This window comes from Sarcophilus harrisii, chromosome 1 (genome assembly GCF_902635505.1).
Source record: "Sarcophilus harrisii chromosome 1, mSarHar1.11, whole genome shotgun sequence".
In the NCBI taxonomy this organism is placed as follows: Eukaryota; Metazoa; Chordata; class Mammalia; order Dasyuromorphia; family Dasyuridae; genus Sarcophilus; species Sarcophilus harrisii.
Window position 1 is genome coordinate 32815230 of NC_045426.1, and position 20432 is coordinate 32835661.

Sequence of the window (20432 nt, forward strand, 5' to 3'; positions counted from 1 at the left end):
GGAACTGTGATTGCTTCTTGCTTTGATCAGGATTCCCAAGTCTTTCAGAGTTGATTTACTTTACAATATTGTTATTTTTGTATGAATGGTTTTCCTGATTCTGCTCACTTTACTCTTCATGAGATCATACAAGTCTTCCCAAGTTTCTCTGAAACCATGTTCTCCATCATTTCTTCTACTACAATAGTATTGCATCATATTCCTATACTGTTTCTTATTTCCCAAATGAGGAGCACCTTTTTGCTAATTGAATTTCCTAAATTGCCCTAACCTGAAATAAGAAAAAAAAGAAAGAAAGAAAGAAACCTCCCTGAACAAGATTTTATTCCCAAGGAATATGTGGTGGTAAGGATTTTAATTCAATTCTGGATGGATCTAATAGCCTCCCAGATGGCTTCCAACTATGAGACTCTGTGATTTTGTTAGCAACACACATTTCCTGAATGCTGAGGGCAGTTATTTGTAAGAATCAGCATTTTTTACACCAAATAGTAATCAGAGATTGCTTATCAACCTTCAGGAAGTAATTTAATTATGAAGGCTATAGCCCCATTTATCTCTCTATATCTCCTATTTGGGGGCATTTGTTCTGACTGCAATTGCTGGGGTGTTTTGTTTTGTTTTGTTTTCTAATTTAAAGTTAACATGTTGAAAAATGAGAAGAAATGTTAGTTGTCTTTTTTGGGCATCTCAGTAAGTAACTCAATAAATATTTATTAAATGATTACTTTGTGTTGAGCACTGGAAACACAAAGTCAAAAAATGTTCCTTGTCTTCAAGAAGCTATCAAGTCAATTTTCTGCTGGATTGGTTGTCCACAGGTTGGTATTTAGGATTTCACACACCAGGATTATTCCCATCACTGTATTTCTCCCCTCTGAATTTTGGAATCTCACAAAGTCCAAGCTATCTCCAAGATGCCTTTACTTGAAGCACAAAAGAATTGATATAAAAAGGCAGAAAAAAGTGGGACCATGTGCTCATGGTTTTATGTGAGTCCTCGTGGGAAGAGTAAGGATAACTCAGGCTCTACTGCTCTTATACCAGCTTTGCATGAGGGACATTCTGACACCCCTCATCCATTCAAGGTTCATTGCTTCTTGTCCTCCTTTCTGGATCCCAGAAAATGAAAAAAGAGTTGGATTATCTATCAGTGGTCCTCAAAGTGTAGTCCAAAGAATTTTTGGGGTCTCTGAAACCCTTTCAGAGGGTCTACAAATTCAAAATTATTTTTTATTTCTAATATAGTAAATAGCTATAAATATAACCCGTGTGAACAAAAACTCTTTCAACAGATCCTCAAGAGTTTTTTTTTTAACAACATGAAGATACTGAGAACAAAGGTTTGAGAACCACTAATATAGATAATACTTTCTGTAAGCATCCTCAATCATCTCCCAATAGTCAGTCAAAAGACTCCCCATCTTCACATACTAAGAGCACCAGAAACAATGAGAGCACCTATGCATGCTCTGACTTGGGAAGTAGGACCCCTCCATTATGTATCCTCATGCATTTCTAGAAGCAGGATCCTTGGTTTTTTACACCTAGCTTGATAGCATGTGCAACATATTCCAAAGACTCAGCTATCTTTGCCCAAGTCCCCATTATAATCACATGTGAGCATATATTATTCCCAATAAAATATGTTTTTGAGATATTTGTTTTTGTTTTTATATCTCTACCACCATCATAGTACTATTTGCTTAGGAATAGGTACATCATAAAATCTTGTTGAATGAGATTTCCTTAATATGATTATATTTTATAGAAAAAAATGTCATCCTAGGAAATATTCCAGGGTACAATTATGGGTACAAGATACCAAGGATATCAAAGAGCATGAACAGCCATTACAGCCTAGTTTCCTGCCCAAATCACTACCTATATCTTATCGTGAATAAGTTTATTAGATTTGTACCATGTTAAACAATGATAATTCTTCCCTCAGGCTTTTAACAAATTACTGATAACTGTACATTGCCTTCATTTCCAAATGTATTTCTTCCCTTCCATAGAAGCCATATCTTAACAAGAATTTTTTTTAAGTGAAAAGAATCAGTTCAGCAAAATAAACCAACGTATCAATCATCTGAAATATATACATATATGTATATGTGTGTGCATATATATTCTATTCCACATGTTTCATTGTACCCTTTGACCACTTAGTCATTGGAAAGGGACCTGTAGTATTTTGTATTTTAGGTAGCTCTCCTTTAGTTCTTTAAACAGCTTCCTTGTAGTTACTCACAAATCCAAATTTGACCACAATTTAATAAAGACTTTTATTTACCAACTCTGGATGGGATATCACTTAACCATCCAAATCTGGCATTCTAAATAAAGCTGAGTTTTTGTTGTGTGTTTTTTTTTTTACTTTCATACCAAGTAAACAGCCTCCCTCATGAAATTAAGTTCTCATTAGAAAGCACTAAAATATTAACAGATAGGAAACTGGTTTTACTGTGTTGCATAGGTCCTCAGTCAGATCTACCTGCTGTAGCTTTGAGGGTAATTAGTGAATTGAATACTGCTGTTTTGAATAAATCCCCAAATCAAAGCTTAGCATCAGAGGCTGCTTCTAAGTTAAAACACAAAAGATTATTTAGGAGCTATGATAAAACCCTGATTAATTGTTTGATTTTAAAACAATTAGATTAAAATATTGTTTGAAATCATTCATTTTGCTCAGTTGACATTTTAATGCACAAATATAATTACAGACTCTTTAAGGATGCCTAATTTTCACTTTGATATATACGTTGGCAATTGTATATTTGAAATGGAATCATAAAATGGAAAACTTTGTGTTTAATCACGGTGTCAAAAATTATTAGGTAATAACCGCTGGAGAAGAGGATGTGGTAAAAGATACAAAGGCCCATATTTAAGGCATAATTTTTCTAATACTTACTGTGATTTTAAGATGTCATGTCGTCATATGAAGGTTAGCAGGTCAGATACCAAATGGACTTTTTAAAAAATGTTAAGTGATCAATTTACACTCATAAAAGGGTTAAGATTACTGGAAGCTAAAGTCCTCTTTGACCAGTCTAGGTACATCAGTGGAAGGAGAAAAAAAAAACAATAAAGGTTTCCCTCTTCTAATTGTACAACCAGCTAAGAAAAAAGTAAACCCAAATAGCTTAAAGGAACATTGCCTAGAATTGTAGGCTTGCACAAAGATCCATTAAAGATCATGAAATTAAGATGTTGACTTCTAGAATATATTATTTTAAAATGTATTTCATTAATCCTGGCACAGTTCTTATATTTCTCCTTTGTAAGCTAAATCATAGGCCTCCTCCCCACAATATCCATGTCATACTGCTGGGTTGTAGCTTTGAAGAGAATCATTTCTGGACAAAACTGATTTCTGTTTCAAATGGGATTTTCTTGTAAATTGTGGCTGATTCAGAAAGTTTTTTTTAATCTAACACAAAAAGAAAATAGGGTGTTCCTTTTTGTGGATTCAAGCCTATATATGAGTCTGAAAAACAAAGCTTTGAGGAACGGATAAACCAAAAAATGGCATTGATTCTAGGTGTTTTAATAGCACATCTAGATTTGCTACGTTTGAAATGTGGCATCAGATATCTGGTATCCAATATATGTGTTCAGCTAGATGAGGACTTCTGAACCAAAAGATGATCATTAACGTGTCCTACTTTATGACCTGGGTCCATTCCTGAAGCGTTGTGTGTGATGGCTTTTAAAAAATATGTTGCATGAAATGTTAAGAGACTCTGGGAAAATAGGCATACTGGAACCCTGTTGATTAAGCTCTGAAATGGTCCAACTATTCTGGAAAGCAATATACTAGACCCATATCCTAAAGAAATGAAAGGAAGAGCAAAAGGACTTATAGGTTCAGAAATATAGATGCTCCTTTTGTTATAGCCAAAAATTGGAAAATAAACGAATAGCCTCCTATAGGGAATGGCTTAAGAGCTTATAGTATCTTGCTTGTTTTGTGTGTGTCTGTATCTGTGAGTGTATTTCTTCATTAGACTGTGAGCTCCTTGAGAGCAAGAACTATTTTTAGGTCTTCCTTTGTATTCTCAGTGCTTAGTATAATACCTTGTATCTAATAAGTGCTTAATAGAATTCTTGTTGATTAACTGGCTGAATGGAATAGAATATCATTATGCCATAAGAAATGGTGAAATAGTTTCAGAGGAAACTGGAAAAACCTTTATGACATGAAAAAAAAAGCAAATTGAGTTAATGAAAGCAAGTTATACAGTGACAACAACATTATAGATAAATAACAATTTGAAATAGTTTTAAACTTTCATCAATATAATGATAAAGCCATGATTCCAGAAGATTGAAGGTAAAACATATTACTCATCTATTTCCAGAGAGGTTATGACATTAAAGTAAAGAGAGAGATGTTCTTTCAAGCATGGCCAATGGAATAATTTGTCTGCAGATTTTTAAATGTTTATGGCAAAGGTTTTATTTTTTTTTTATTTGGAGGCATTGGTTTGTTTGTTTTTGTGGTAGAAGTTGTGGTTTAGTGAATAGTTTAGGAGATAGTGGAAGGGACAGATTATAAATTTTCATAGAAATAAACTCATTTCTTTAAAATACCTTTATTTTATTATAATTTTTGTAAATACCTTCTCAGATATCTCACATGTGTATACTGAAATCCACTAATATGAGTATGAAAATTGTGGTTCAGAGAAAGATTTGGGGAATCAATAGATAATATTCATGAGGGTATGGTTTAGATAATAAGTTTAGATCAAAGCTTCTTAAACTCTGGGTCACCAACACCATATATGGTCACATAGCTAAATGTAGGGATCAAAAAATTATGGTTGACTTATTTTATTTTTATATGCTTATTTTATATGTTTATATACCTGTTGTTCAATAAAAATTTTTCAGGCAAAAAGGGGTCGCCAATGAAAAAAAGTTTAAGAAATGCTGATTTAGGTGGCATGACTCTTACAAAAATATAAGTTAATGAGTAAGGGAGACAGAGATAGAGCTCACAAATGGCCACAAGAAGCAAGAAGAATACTGTTTTTCCAAATATGACCAATGAGTTTAAAGATATGGAAGAAAGTATAGCCAATCCTACTAGAGATGTACAGGAATGCAAAGAAAATAAAGACGTTTCATTGAAGACAAGAAAATCAAAAGAGCAAGAAAGGAAAAAAAAAGTTCAAGATGAAACTAAGTTTGTTGATTATGGATCAGACTTCCAGAGATCACAGTAGAAGTAGCAGCTGGATCTGGAATGGAATCTTGGAAAAGTAGGGTTGATGGAGATGTCAACAAAGGAGCAGGCAGCTGGGCAAGGGCAGCAGGATTTATATATCGGGAGCTATACTTTCAGTCTTTTTCAATTTATTAAACTACTAATTTCCTATAACATATTCTTCTATTCATTCTCAACTACAATCAAAATTAGACATTCTCTTGATCTCATCATCATCCTTGAGAATTCCACATCCATGATCAGAAAATTGAAATTACTTTATCTGATCATAATTGTTTATTATCCCACTTTTCTCTATGCCTGAAAATCCCTAACCATGTTCTTCATCTTTATCATGACCTCTAATTACTACCTTCCTCAGTTAATTTCCAAACCATCATCACTGACTTCACTCTCCTTCCAACCCCATTTTGACCCCATAGTGAATCACTTCAGCTCTTCTCTATACCTGAATTTTTTCCTACTGCCAATTGTGTCTTGCTAAAAATCAACCTAATGTTATTGTAATCATTCTTATCCTTTGGTCTTACTCATATGCTGCTGAATAGAGCTCTAGAAAATCACAAAACTGTGATGACTGAATCCAATACAAATTTAAGTTCTATAATTTCACAGCAACAAGGAAATCATTTTATATCTCTCTAATTAATTTCCTAACCTATTTGCCCCAATAACTATTCTTAACCATTTCATCCTTCCTTAAAGAGTTGGATACTATGACAATATAGAATATTACATCTCCCTTTTCCATATCTTTTATTGGCTGGCTTCCAGGCCAGGAATTGGTTCCTCCTTTCTTGAAGGCTCACTCAATGCCACCATCTACATTTTTTTTTAAATTCCCCCAAGTACTAGTTTCTCACTCCCCCCAACTATCATGTCTTTCTCTTTTATATGTGTTAGAAAAATATATATATATATATATATATATATCATGTCTATAGTTACTCCCCCCAAATCACCAGGAAAACTGATGTCAAGTCTGATGACAGATATTGTTTCTCTTCTGTCTTTTTAACCCCCAAAATTGCATGGTGTCTGTTCCTTGATATATGCTCATCAATTGAATCATTCATTAAATATTATCTGTTGTTTCTGAGACACACAAATGAAGAGCATAGTGAGAAAAAAGATGCTTCTGACCATTGGACCATATGCCTGTCATTAATCTATGCTAACTCCAAAGAGAGATGGAAAGACTGTGTCTCTATCATGACAAAACATCCAAAGGCAAAGCAAAATTCCCAGTCAATCATCTGGATGTTTTGTTTACCTGACATGTGTTATCCAGATTCTTCCCAGCATCCAGATGATGGGCTGAATTGTTCTCTTTGCATCTGGATGTTTGGCATTGTGTAGACACAATTAAAGACAGAGTGTTAACTTTTCACAGCTGCTTAGAATAACATAATTTTTAAGTATTCTTACATTTCTATGTAGACAACTCTTAAAGCAGGAACAGGAATAAGTATGCAGGAAGAGAAAGGGACCAAATGCTAAAACAGAGTCAGACAGATCTATTTTATAGATATACTCTAGACGTTATTTTCCTGGTTTAACGAGGATAGCAAATGTTCGTTAATTGTTCTTATGTTTTATTTATATAATTCCATATGCCCAGATATCTGGAAGTCAAATAAAATCAACAAAATTATGAAATAATTACTATGTCGTTACCTTGTGCCAAACACATGATATATAAAAACAAATGCAATTGCCTGCCTTCAATGAGCTTAAACTCTGCTGAAAACATCCACAATATTGAATTTCATCAAAATACATGTATTGTTAAAACAAAGTTCAATAAACTGAATTATTCAAATATGTAAATGGAATAAAGCCTATATAACCTAAAGTAGGATGAGGTAAAACTTTAGTAGCTTAAACCTTTTAAACTTTTAAAATACCTTATATTAAAGTACAGTCAATCAAAATATGTTTTCAAATAAGTTCACAGATTCTAGATAAGAATTCCTGGTAGAGAGTATTCCTAAAGAAGAGTGAAATTTCAAAGATTTAGGTTTTGTTTGTTTGTTTGTTTGTTTTTACCATAACATGTGGCACAAGGAATAATACTTTATAATACAACTCGACATAGAAATACTGTGTGATATTTTACTATTCTTTCTGGGACCTAGTTGTCCCTTCCAGTTTCATGTCATCATCAAAGATGATCAATGCATGCATACAAATTACTGGCTCTTTTTAAACAGCACAGAAACAAGGTCAGAATCTTAGGGAACCATGTGGTATCACAAAAGTAATTGGTTTCTTTGTATCTCAGTTTCTTGAATGTTTAAAAAAATGCAATGTTTATTTTTTTCTCTTTTCTGTTTTTACTTAGTCTTTTGTATTTTATGAGATTTTATTTTTCAAGAACTATTAAGGATATAAATATTGTTAACTCCTTGTGAAAACTTAAAATCATAAACACATGAAAATAGATTCATCAACTATTTCTGCCAATACAGAAAAAAGTTATCCTTTGGGAGAGGATTCTGGGAAGATGGCAAAGTAGGTCAAAAAATTCCAAACTCTCCACATTTCCCCCAGAAACTAGACAAAATAATGCTTTAGGGCAAATTTAGTTCAGAGAGATACCAGGAGTGAAGTTTGTGTGTGAAGTACAAACACTTCAGGCTATCTCTGCTGAAACAGGAAGTATCCAGCCTTGGGGCTGAGATTGGGAGGTAACCTCAGCCCCTACCATAGGAACTTTCACCTGTAAAACAGTGTAAAGAGGCAAGCCTCTAAAATGTGAAGATTGAGGTAATCCAGGCTCAGCTTTGCTGCTGAGATGTGGTTCTGTGTAAGGAGGAACCAGCCGGGGGCCTGGTAAATGCAGAAATACTGGCAAAGGTACTGGCTGCAGACACTTACAGGAGGATGAAATTTTTGCATTTGGTTTCCAGGCCCAAAAGGAAAACTGAAGGAGAACCTGAAGTCAAAGTCTCCATCCTCCACACATCAAGTTTGGAAGTACACCAACAATGTGCCATAATTTTATTTAATGAGCAAGCAAAGGTGAAAGAAACCAGTCATAGAAAGTTATTACGGGAATTGAGAAGACCAGGATTTAGAGAAGGATACTGAAGCAACAAAAAGCTACCCCAAAGAGTAATGTTAAATGATCACCTGTCCAAAAATTATTCACAGAGAAACTCAAAAAGAACTTTAAAAAACAAATAAGAGATATTGAGGGAAAAACTAGAAAAATAAAAAGAACAATCCAAGAAAAACCAAAAAAAAATGATTATGAAAAGAAAGTTCACCAACTGGAAAAGAAGGTCCAGAATCTTAAGGAAGAAAATAACTCCTTGAAAACCAGAAATGGGCAAGGGGAAGCCAGTGGAGTGATGAGACCAAGAAACAAACAAACAAGCAAAAAAGAACAAAATATGACTAATGAAAAAATAAAAGAGAATGTATCACACAGAAAAAAAATAATTGTTCTGGAGAACAGATCAAAAAGAGAAAATAAGAATAACTGGACTACCAGAAAGTTAAATATATATATATATATATATATATATATATATATATATCAAGAAATAATTAAAGGAAATTATCCTGAAATGTTAGAAGGAGAGAGGAAAATAGAAATAAAAAAGATCCACCTATCACCACTTGAAAGAGATAAGATTAGGAAACATCATATTGGAAACAATCCCAAATGACATATAGGAAACAATATACAGAAGCATCATAATCAAATTCCAAAAATCCCAATTCAAGGAGGAAATATTATGAGCAACAAGAAAAAAAAACACAATCAAATGGAGCCACAACTAAAATCACACAAGACCTTGCAGTGGCTACATTAATAGACCACAGGTCTTCAAACACTATATATCAAAAAGCAAAAGAACTTCAATTGTGGCCAGAAATAATCATGCTCAGAAAAGTTAGGCATAATCCTGAATGTCAAAAAAAGATATTTAATGAATTTCAAAATTTAGAGATTTTATTGCAAAATGATTTGAACTTAATTGAATATTTGACATGTCAGATGGAAAAGATATATAAGGTAAACATCAAAGACTAATTTTAAGGTATACAATAAGGAAAAACTCTTTATGCTTTATAGATGGAAATGTTAACCGTATATCTAAGATTGTCATTCGTAATTGGGTAATTCAAAAGAAAGATTGGAATAGAGCTGAGTATGATGTGATTCTAAAAAGCAAAACTGTCAGAAAAGGTAAAAAGCATAATTATGATAATGAGGTACAAGAGTAAGAACTGACATAGAGGCTTTACATGGGAATTTGGCAATACTACTCGCATTAGGAATGGGGTAAAGAAGGAAATTTTTATATATATCTAGAAGAGTAAAAAAGTTTTCTAAATTTATAAAGAAATGAAGAAAAAATAGGAAAGGGGGGATATAAAAGGATGTATAAGCAGAAAAGGAGAAGAGTATGTAGATTAATAGGAATGGGATTAAGAGGGAAGGAAAATGTGTAGAGAAAGGATATGGGAGGGATTCTGGTTGAAGATTGAGGGTAGATTAGTAAAAGTAGATTAAGTAAAGTGAGGTAGCAAAGTCAAAAGTTGATTGGTTGCTTGTGGCCCTTCATTCTCTCTCTCTTTTTTTTTTTTTTTTAATTTAATAGCCTTTTATTTACAGGATATATACATGGGTAACTTTACAGCATTAACAATTGCCAAACCTCTTGTTCCAATTTTTCACCTCTTACCCCCCCACCCCCTCCCCTAGATGGCAGGATGACCAGTAGATGTTAAATATATTAAAATATAAATTAGATACACAATAAGTATACATGACCAAAACGTTATTTTGCTGTACAAAAAGAATCAGACTCTGAAATATTGTACAATTAGCTTGTGAAGGAAATCAAAAATGCAGGTGGGCATAAATATAGGGATTGGGAATTCAATGTAATGGTTTTTAGTCATCTCCCAGAGTTCTTTTTCTGGGCATAGCTAGTTCAGTTCATTACTGCTCCATTAGAAATGATTTGGTTGATCTCGTTGCTGAGGATGGCCTGGTCCATCAGAACTGGTCTTCATATAGTATTGTTGTTGAAGTATATAATGACCTCCTGGTCCTGCTCATTTCACTCAGCATCAGTTCGTGTAAGTCTCTCCAGGCCTCTCTGAAATCATCCTGTTGGTCATTTCTTACAGAACAGTAATAGTGGCCCTTCATTCTCAAAGAGGAACAAAAAAACCTCACTCTACTAGAGTCATGTTACAGTGTGTCCAACTGTGGCTGATCAGACCAATATGAGCTCGGAATGCTCTGCCACAGGTCAGACACAAATAATCCCTATGAACACTTTGGGTGGCTTCTCTAATTGTGCATCTCACATTTCTTCTGAGTTAATTCAATTCTGCTTTGCTTACACAGCACAGCACCTTCTCTGATAAGGGCACACATGCTGGGTGGTCTAGTATCAGTGTCTTCCATGTCATACAATCAATTCTAAAGTTCTTAAGAGAGATCTTAAGAGTGTCCTTGTATTGCTTTTTCTGATCACCTTGTGAGCACTTGTCCTGTGTGAGTTCTCCATAAAATAATTTATTTTTAGCAAGTGTACGTTTGGCATTCAAACAATGTGGCCAGCCCCAAAACAGAGGAGGCAGTAGGGAGAGGAAATAAGAGATACACACAAGCATAATAATATTGATCAGGAGTAGAGTTTATTAGAAGAAAAAAAAAGTAGGGGTAGTAACCCTTGATCTCAAACAAAAGTAAAACTAAAATAAATTTACTCAAAAGAAACAAGGAAAATATACTAGATGTTAAACTATATTAATAAATATTGTTTTAAACTATTTAAAATGACAAAACAATAGAGGTTGGAATATTACTGTATGTAGAAAATGATTAGTTGGTGAATTTAGAGAAAAAGAGGACAAACAAATATAATATGGCTTTATACAGGTATGTATATATATATATATATACATATATATGTGTGTGTGTATGATTATTGATATTTGTGTGAGTGTGTGTGTGTTAATTATATTTGCATTTACTTGTAGCCTTCTTGGGGGGCATTGAAGGTGATGAAAAGGGAAAAAAGAATTAACAAGGAAACAAAAGAGAATAAAAGAAAACCTACAAAGAAACAAAGATGGACAGTTTTGAAGAAATATAAAAATTGTAATATTTTTATACAGACTTTCTTGAAATGGAAATTTATTGTTTCATATTTTGAATCATTTCTTATATTTTGCTTTTTACATGTCAATTTTCTTTTTGCTTTTTCTATTTTGTTTTTTTTAAATTTGTTTTAAATAAGCAAAATAAATAGAATTTAAAGAAAAAAAAAGAAAAAAAGTTTTCCTTATCCCTTTTCCTCCTCCTTTTCTTAGTATAATAAGCCATTATTTAAAATTAAGAGCATAGTGTTTTTTTTTTCTTTCATCAATTGACTTCTCTTTCTTAATAAGTATAAATTAAGAGAGATTATATGACTGGGACAGTAGCTATTAGTTAGCCATTATTAAGAAGAGCTTAAATATAGTATTTCAAAGTACTACATTAGTTCCTAGAAAGGTGAGGTCATTTCTGACTATTCCAGATTTGGAGGGAAGAAATAGCTTTCGAACATGGCCTTGAGAGAAGTATAAGTTATCTTTTCCTTAGTACATCAAAATGATTTATGACTATGAGATTTTGTACATGGATAATACTTGCACTATATACGTGTATATGTGTATGAATTGTTTATGTTTACATATAGACACTATATATATATATAGGTATATGTATATATACATTGTGTATAGTTATATAAAGGTGTATATTTGATATACAAAAGAATATATAGTATGTATGCATACATGTGTGCATATATGATATAACATATACATATTACAATGGATATAAATATCAAGTATATGTATGTATGTATATATAACTTGGTTAAAAAGACAAAACTGAAACAATACTAGAAGAGAACAAGGAATACAGAGATAAATAATTGGAAAATAAATATATGGTGATTTCAGAAAAGAGGTAAGGATATAAGGAAGGTAACTTCCTTACCTTCCTTACCTGCTTAGAGAAAATACTTATAGGTTTTGTTTAGAAGTGTCACTTGACCTGAACTTTGAAGGAAGTAATGCTTTTCCCACAGAGAAAGTTCAAGGCCTTACAATTATGGAAAATAGTTGCTCAATCTACAAGTACTTATTAAACACCAACTATATGACAGGCATTATGCCAAATATCTAGGGACATAAAGAAAGTCAAGAATACACTCTCTGCCCTTTAGGAATTCCCATTCTTTAGGGAAGGCCATATATAAACAATTGTAGACAAAGAAGATATGTACCACATAAATAGAAGAAAATTTCAAAAGGAAGGCACTAGGAGCAGTGGTAGGGGTACCAGAGTGGGAAGGGTGTAGTGGAGTAGAAGAAAATAATTAGAAAGACCTTCACAACATTTGAGATGAAGCTTGAGGGAAACCAGGAAAGTCAGGAAGAAGAGATTAAAGGAAATAAAGTTAGAAATACTCTAAACACAGACGAGGAGGGAAGATATGGAATGTCATGGAATAGCAAATGGGTTCAGTTTTTTTGGTGGGGAGGTTGTTGGGTTTTGTTTTGTTTTTTCTTTGAATTTAGGGTACATGATAGAAAACAATATGATATCAGTCTAGAGAGATTGACACCAAACTGGGAAAGGCTTTCAATTTAGACTGCAGCATTTGTTTTATTTTAGGGGCATCAGCAAACTACTAAAGCCTCATCATTTTGCTCTTTTGATTTTATGTCCTTTGAATTCCATATACTGTAATGTTCAATCAATATAGTAGGCTTTGTGAATGCAAGTTTTGAAATTTTCACAACCTCCTAAGTCAACATTAGGTGATTGAAAATGGTAGCTATATGGAAGAATCAACATGTATTTATGAAATGATTATATACCATGCACTATATCAGAAATTATGGGTCCAAAGGCCAAAATGAGATAACCTCTGCCCTCAAGAATCTTTCATTCTATTACTGTATGTAGATGTAGAGAGATGATTCATATTATTGATTTTTAAATGAATTGACTATGTAGTTCTATATTTACATCTGCCCTTTGAAAATATAAAGTCCTTAAAGGCAGGCTTTTTTCTTTTTTACTTTTGTTGTTGTATCCCCAGCTCTTAGCACAGTACCTTTTTCATTAACTGGTTGATCAGAAGAATGATCAGAATTTGCTCAGGAGAAAAAAAGACATTCACAAAAATATGAATATTACTTTCATAAAAAAACTCTCATTGAAATATTTGTAAAAGTATCTTGAAAACTGACGAGCAAACATTGCTTATTAGTGAAACAAAACCCTTGTAAAATAAAGCACAGCAATTAATTTTCAAAAACAGTGATTTCAGTGTCAACTTTTGAAATAAACTTCATAAAAACTCAAAATGAAAAAAAGAATCATCCAGTTTAAAATTTAACAAACATCTTTGTGTGATTTCTATTTCTCGTGAAACTACTGAAACTCTGGGAAAGCGATTGTCCCATTGCACTTGCTGTCTTCTTTCCATTTCCATCAATAAATATTCTCAGTAGAATCTGGCAAAGTTAAGTCTCATATCTCTGCTGCTTTTCATTGCTTCCTTCCATTATAAGTTGATGCTGTTTATAGCTTTCTAGAACCACCCCATCCACAATATTTTATAAGTATAAAAAGAGATAATGAATCAGATTTTTTCCCTATTCTTTTCTTCTTAAAGTAGAATTACACAAGGAAAAATATATACCAACTACAACTCCTTGAAAATTGTAGATGGTATGTTGAACTTGGGGAACAAAATTTTGTCCAATTTGATTAAAATGTAGAGTATATGAAATATAATGCGAATTAGTTACAAAAAATTAATGGATTATTAAATTGCTATCTTTTGATTGGCAGCTCCAACAATACATCCCAGATATATCTTATTAATTCCCTGTCTAATAATTGATGAACAGTTGCCATCATGAAATACACACACACACACACACACACACACACATTTGGCATTTTATATCCAACTATATGCACTATAGATCTTTGAAAAGTGGTTCCTCCACATTCATTATGCATTCCTTCACTTATTAATAGTGCCATGACCCTTGTAAAACTAGGCAAGTTCACTACTTGGGATGTATACATCATTTATCTTCTAGTTTGATTAGACGCCTTTTCTGTAGGATTGACTAAGTCTACTACTCTTAACATGAAATGGAATGGAACTAAAGCTTTATCTATGAGATGAGGATAAAACCAGTTGAAATTTTGAAAATTTCTGAGAGATCATTATTTTTTTCTCTCCACAACACATCAATACTACTACTAATAAAGTGAATGTGAGAAGAATTGTCAAAAGTATCTAAGAAAATTATAATTAGAAAGAAATTATTTGGTCAATAAGATAAAAGTCTAGAAGATATACAATCTACTTGTTCCCTAATACCAATGGTTAAGTAGAAACATGATGTTGCTATCCTGTTATTTCCAGTTTAATGATACAAAATGAGACATTTTTAGGTCAAACAAGGTTAATAAATAGAGCCTTACATAGCCTTACAATAGAAAGGATGTACAACAAAGATACTCTGGTACTTCATTATAGTAGACATGCTCCTACATTACTTTCTTCAGCAAAGTAGAGTATGATGGTTTTTGTATAGTCTTTAGATATCCACGAAGTCCAAATGACAACAAGCCCACACCAGTGGCAACCTTTCTGCTACTAGGTGGCTATGAAATATGTCAACAAAGGCAACAAGGGCACTGGAAATTTTGACCTTTTAGAAAACAAAAATCTAGCCTAACCCATGTTATAGGAGACAGAGGTGAACCATGTAGAACTTAATCTGATCATACCATCCAATATTAAATGACTTAGAGGAAAGTCCTTAGCCCATTGGAAATACCCCACTGTGGGGGATTCATGGGAGGACATGAACTAGACATATACAAGATAAGTAGGAATGAAAGGATCATAATTTATATAGTTATATGTGCTATTCATAATGATAAAGTCATAGATTCAATGAAGTAGTAAAGGTAAATATCAGTTAAATAGTTTGACTAATTTTTTTTCATGTAACTGAAAAACTAATATACTGACAACAAAACTATTAATTTTCAAGGAGGGGAGGTGGTGTTATGACTTTGGTAATCATATTGTCCTAACCAAAAATCTATACCTATTTGACAAATTATTGACAAATTTGACAAATATTTCTTTTATAATAGCATTCCCAAAGTATATTGTATTTTCTTAAACTTTAGACCATATGAAAAATATCAGATATGTATTCTTATGTTTATTAATCATCACAATAATATCTTGAACTTTATATATCCCATTAAACACAAATGACTTTCCAATATTATCTCTTTCTTTGTTCACCGCAAACCTTCATGATAGTGAGTACGATAATGATTAGCCTCATTTTCCCAGTAAGGAAATGGAAGCTTGCAAAGAAGTCACTTGACTCCCTTTACAAGGATCTTTCTCCTCTACTAATTGCTTCTCAGATACCAATACTATTACCAAATTAACTCAGTAAATATCTCTTGGTAGTGACATTAAGATAGGTCATCATGATTCTTGTTTTTTCAAAGCTGTTTTTTTGATTCAACATGGCTATTTCTATATAAATTTTTCTCATTCTCATTTCAGCTTTTATCAGTTAACATGCCTTCCAAAGTTTCTCTAAAACTATAGCTTTTAGCATTCATTAGAGTGCAGTAATATTACATTACATCATTTCATAACTTGTTTAACCATTCTTAAATTGATATTCATGCCTTTTCTTTCCAGTTTCTTACTACAACCAAAAATAGAAGCTAAAAATACTTTTAGATATGCCTTTTTCTTCACTTCTGAATTTAAAACATTTTAACATATCTATTGATAGTTTGAATTTCTTCTTTTGAGATTTTTCAGTTCTTATCTACTAACCATTTCTCTATTGGAGAATGATTCTTTTTCTTATATATTTAATTATATATCTTGGAAATTAAAGCTTGCCATAGATTTTTATCCAATTTACTATGGGATTTTTTTCTCATTTTAACTTCATTGATTTTGTTTATGCTAAGTCTTTTTAATTTTACACAGAAAAGAATTATTCAATTCATCTCTTATATGTCTTATTATGAAGTCTTTCCTTATTCATAATTATAAATGCATTTTCTGTTTTATTCCTGTAATGTATTTATAATATACTTAAGTGTATGGTTATATTTTTGAGCTTATTGTGGTTTATAATGTGAGACTATTGTCTAAGCCTAATTGCTTCAATACTATTTTAAAGTTTTCTTAGATGTTTTTATCAATTAATAAATCCTTAATCTAGTACTTGGGGTTATTAGTTTTATAAATACTATGTTATTATGCTCATTTGCTTCAACATGTTATATAATTACTTTATTCTATAAAACTATTTTCTTTTTTAACCAGTTGCAGATAGCTTTATGGACACTACTTTTTATATCATTTGGGATTTGGTGCCATTAAATTCTCTTTCTACTTGTTTCTTTTTACCATTTTTCTTAAAAAGCTGTACCTTTTGTTTCTGCAAATATATTTTGTTACTTCTACTTCTACTTCTCTAAAGTAAAACCATTGGTAATTTGAACATATGGCAATGAATAACTCATTAAAGTACTACTGTCATTTTTATTATATAACCCTACTAGGAAAAATATGTATATGTATACATGCTTATAGATATATATGTTTATATATTCATACGTGTATATATATATATATACACATATCTATATATGAAAGTGAGTACCTATATACAAAAATGCACATACCTTCTCTATTCTTTAGAGCTGTCTTTACTTCTATAAAGGGTTCATAATGGTATTCATATAATTCTGCCATTCATCTTGGTATGTAGCCTTCTAATAAATGCTCCATTTTTTAGTGATTTTAAATGCCTCGCTTCTGAAGTTTCCATTGATAATATGTAGAAAGCTTTATTAAATGTACAGGTTTATTTTATAGTTTGCTACTTTGCTATAATTTATTTTTTCAATAAATTATTGATTATACTACAGAGTTCTCTAAAAAGATCACACCACATATAATATGATCTAGAAATCTAGGCTGTACACATACACATACAGACACAGAGAGAAATATTTGCATTTATAAAAAGTTATATTTTTGAATAACAGTAGTTAACTAATTTTAGTTTCCTCTTTGTCTATGCTTATTCCTTCAATTTATTTTTCTTATCTAATTGCTATAGCTAGATTTTCTAGCACTATGTAAATTTACATTGTCCAGGGACATCCTTGTTTTACCCCTGATATTGTTGGAAAGGGCTCTAATTTATCTCCATTATACATAATTCTGGCTCTTTGTTTTAGATCAATATTATTTATAACATATAAGAAAGATTCACTTATTCTAAGATTTTTAGTGTTTAAAAGAAATTTCAAATTAATTTTATTTGATACAGAAGATGCTTCTTAAGAAATTCTCCCAAAATTTTATCCATCACATCCTCTTATTTTATTATATACCACAATTGTATTCCATAATATCTGATTTTTCAATGTTAACTGTGACTTTTTTTCTCTCTCTCAAATTTCAGCTTAACATCTAATTCATCAAGTCACTCAAGTTTCTGCCAAAAACATTCTTTCTGGCCTACTTAAGGTGCACTTAGTTCTTTGCTGGAAGGCCATTGTTATAGTATTGTAAGGCATGTCCAGGAAAACTAAACTTGTTATTCCATCCCAAACTACACAATGAAGTTAGTCAAATAGTTTTCTTTGAAATTTTTCAAATCAACCCCCAAAGATTAGAGATTGAAAAATGATGGCTGATGTTCAACTTTGTTCAATAGTCAATAAATGTCATGAATTCTTTTTATTGCTATTTAATAAAGACTTCCTCTGTGTCAAAGACCCCTAAGAACTGACACAATACAAAATTTAGGAGATGTTTTTTTGTTATTCCTCACTTTTGAGTCTTTATATAAATTTAACTATTTAAAACACAGTAGTTTAAAATTTGCGTGTGATAAAATATCACAGTCTTTGATAGTGTCTATTATAGCAAACAACAATAGCAACAAAAAAGGCTTAGTAAAGGAGGGCTCCTTTTATTATTTAAGCAAATGAATGAGCACTGAGGAGGGAGAAATGAGAGATGGTTGTGTTCCAAGGAAGGAACAGAGGAATAAGCTAAGGAATTGACAGTAGAATTGGATACTTGCCACCTCTCTTTTAGTTGAGAGAGCCTTAGTAAGCTTTCTGCCAATTTAGAGCACAATAGACCTCTTTGCATACCTGATGGTATGCTGGATAACAGCCCTGGCCTCAAGAAATCTAGGCTGTACACACACACACACACACACACACACACACACACAGATACACACGCAGAGAAATATTTGCATTTATAAAAAGTTATATTTTTGAATAGCAGAAGTGAAACAACTAAATATATTATTTATGAGCTCATCTATTTCAATGAGAAATGTTTTCTTTTATTGAGCAATCCATTGCCACCAAGAGTATATATATAGCAAATAAGTAATCCAATGAACATTATATAACCATAAGGGTACTGTGATTTTATATTTAACCAAAGAGCTGAAAATGTTTGTTTTTCAGATATTACCCAATTCATCTTCATAATCTTGTGACATAGGATAGGATTCATTCATTACACCTTTTCACGTAAAGAAATAGAGGCACAGAAATTAAAAAGTAGCCTAGGGAATCCTGGCAAGCTCAGGCATTGAAAAAAAGGGGGTTTAGTTCTACGTGATCATTCAAAATACCAAATGCCTCATTACTTTGGAACATGTTGAATCTCCCAAAACATACACTCCTTGAAGATATGTACTGCTATTTTTGTTTCTGTATTCTGTACCCACCACTGGGCGTTGGCCTCAGTGGGTGATTAATAATTGCTTTCTGAATGTTATTCTGTCAAAGGGCCCAAATGAAAAGTAGACTTGACCTTGGAAGAACAGAGGTGAAGAATATTTAGGGAATTAACTAAAATAAAAAATACAAAAGATGGTGACTTAGCTGTACCAGCCTAAAACTATATTATAAAACAACAGTCATCAAAGCCATTGGGTATTGACTAAGAAATAAAGTGGTAGATCAGTGGAATAGATTAGATACTTATGACACAATAATCAAGGCCAATAGCAATCTAATATTTGATAAATCCTCAAATTCCAGTTTCTCAGGCAAGAACTCACTGTTTGACAAAAATTGCTGGGAAAACTGGAAAATAATATGTCAGAAACTTGACCTACTTAGATCTACATTTTGCACCCCATAACAAAAAAAGATCAAAATTGGTATGTGATTTGGGTAGAAAGGATGATAAATTAGGGGGAAAAGGGATAATTTGCTTATCAGATCTTTAGAGAAAGGAGGAATTTGTGACCAAAGAAGAACTAAAGAACATTATGAAAGGCAAAATGAACAACTCTGATTAAATTAAAAAGGTTTTCCACAAATAAAATCAATAGAAGCAAGATTAAACGGGAAGTATACATTCTAGATGTGTGACCCTGGGCAACTCACTTAACCCCAATTACCTCAGAAAAAAAAAGGAAGTACAAACTTGCAGAAAAAATATCTTTACAGTCAGTGTTTCTGATAAAGGTCTCATTTCTAAAATATATAAAGAACTGTATCAAATTTAGAAGAATACAAATCAAGCCCCGAATGATAAATGGTCAGAGTATACTAACAATTTTCAGATGATGAAATTTAAACCATCTATATTTATATGAAAAAACACTGTAAATAACTATTTATTAGAGAATTGCAAACTGAGATACCAACTCACACCTGTCAGATTGTCTAAGATAACAGGAAAAGATAATGAAAAATGTTGAAGGGGTCAAGGGAAAACTGGGAACTTGTGCATTTTTGGTGGAGCCATAAAACTTTGCATATCCTTTGATCCATCAGTGTCACTACTGAATCTGTATCCCAAGGATATCATAAAGGAGAGAAAAGGACCCATATGCAAAATGTTTATAGCAGTTATTTTTTTGTGGTAGCAAAGAATTAGAGAAAGAGAAGATGCTTGTAGAGGACAGAACTTTGGAGAAGTATACTTGAAACAAGATGTTAACTCAGTGGCATTGATGAGACAATGGTTATCTAGTTTATATATACTTAGTACTTAGCATGGTGATGTAATAGTTCTATTGTTGATGTAAT

At 32.2% G+C, this 20432-nt stretch overlaps 1 long non-coding RNA gene across 1 annotated transcript in view; it reads left to right on the forward strand.

The window, feature by feature from the left end:
* LOC105749579 overlaps positions 1–20432 on the forward strand; it is a 115263-nt gene that overhangs the window by 16715 nt on the left and 78116 nt on the right. The gene's annotated exons all lie outside the window — the stretch shown is intronic.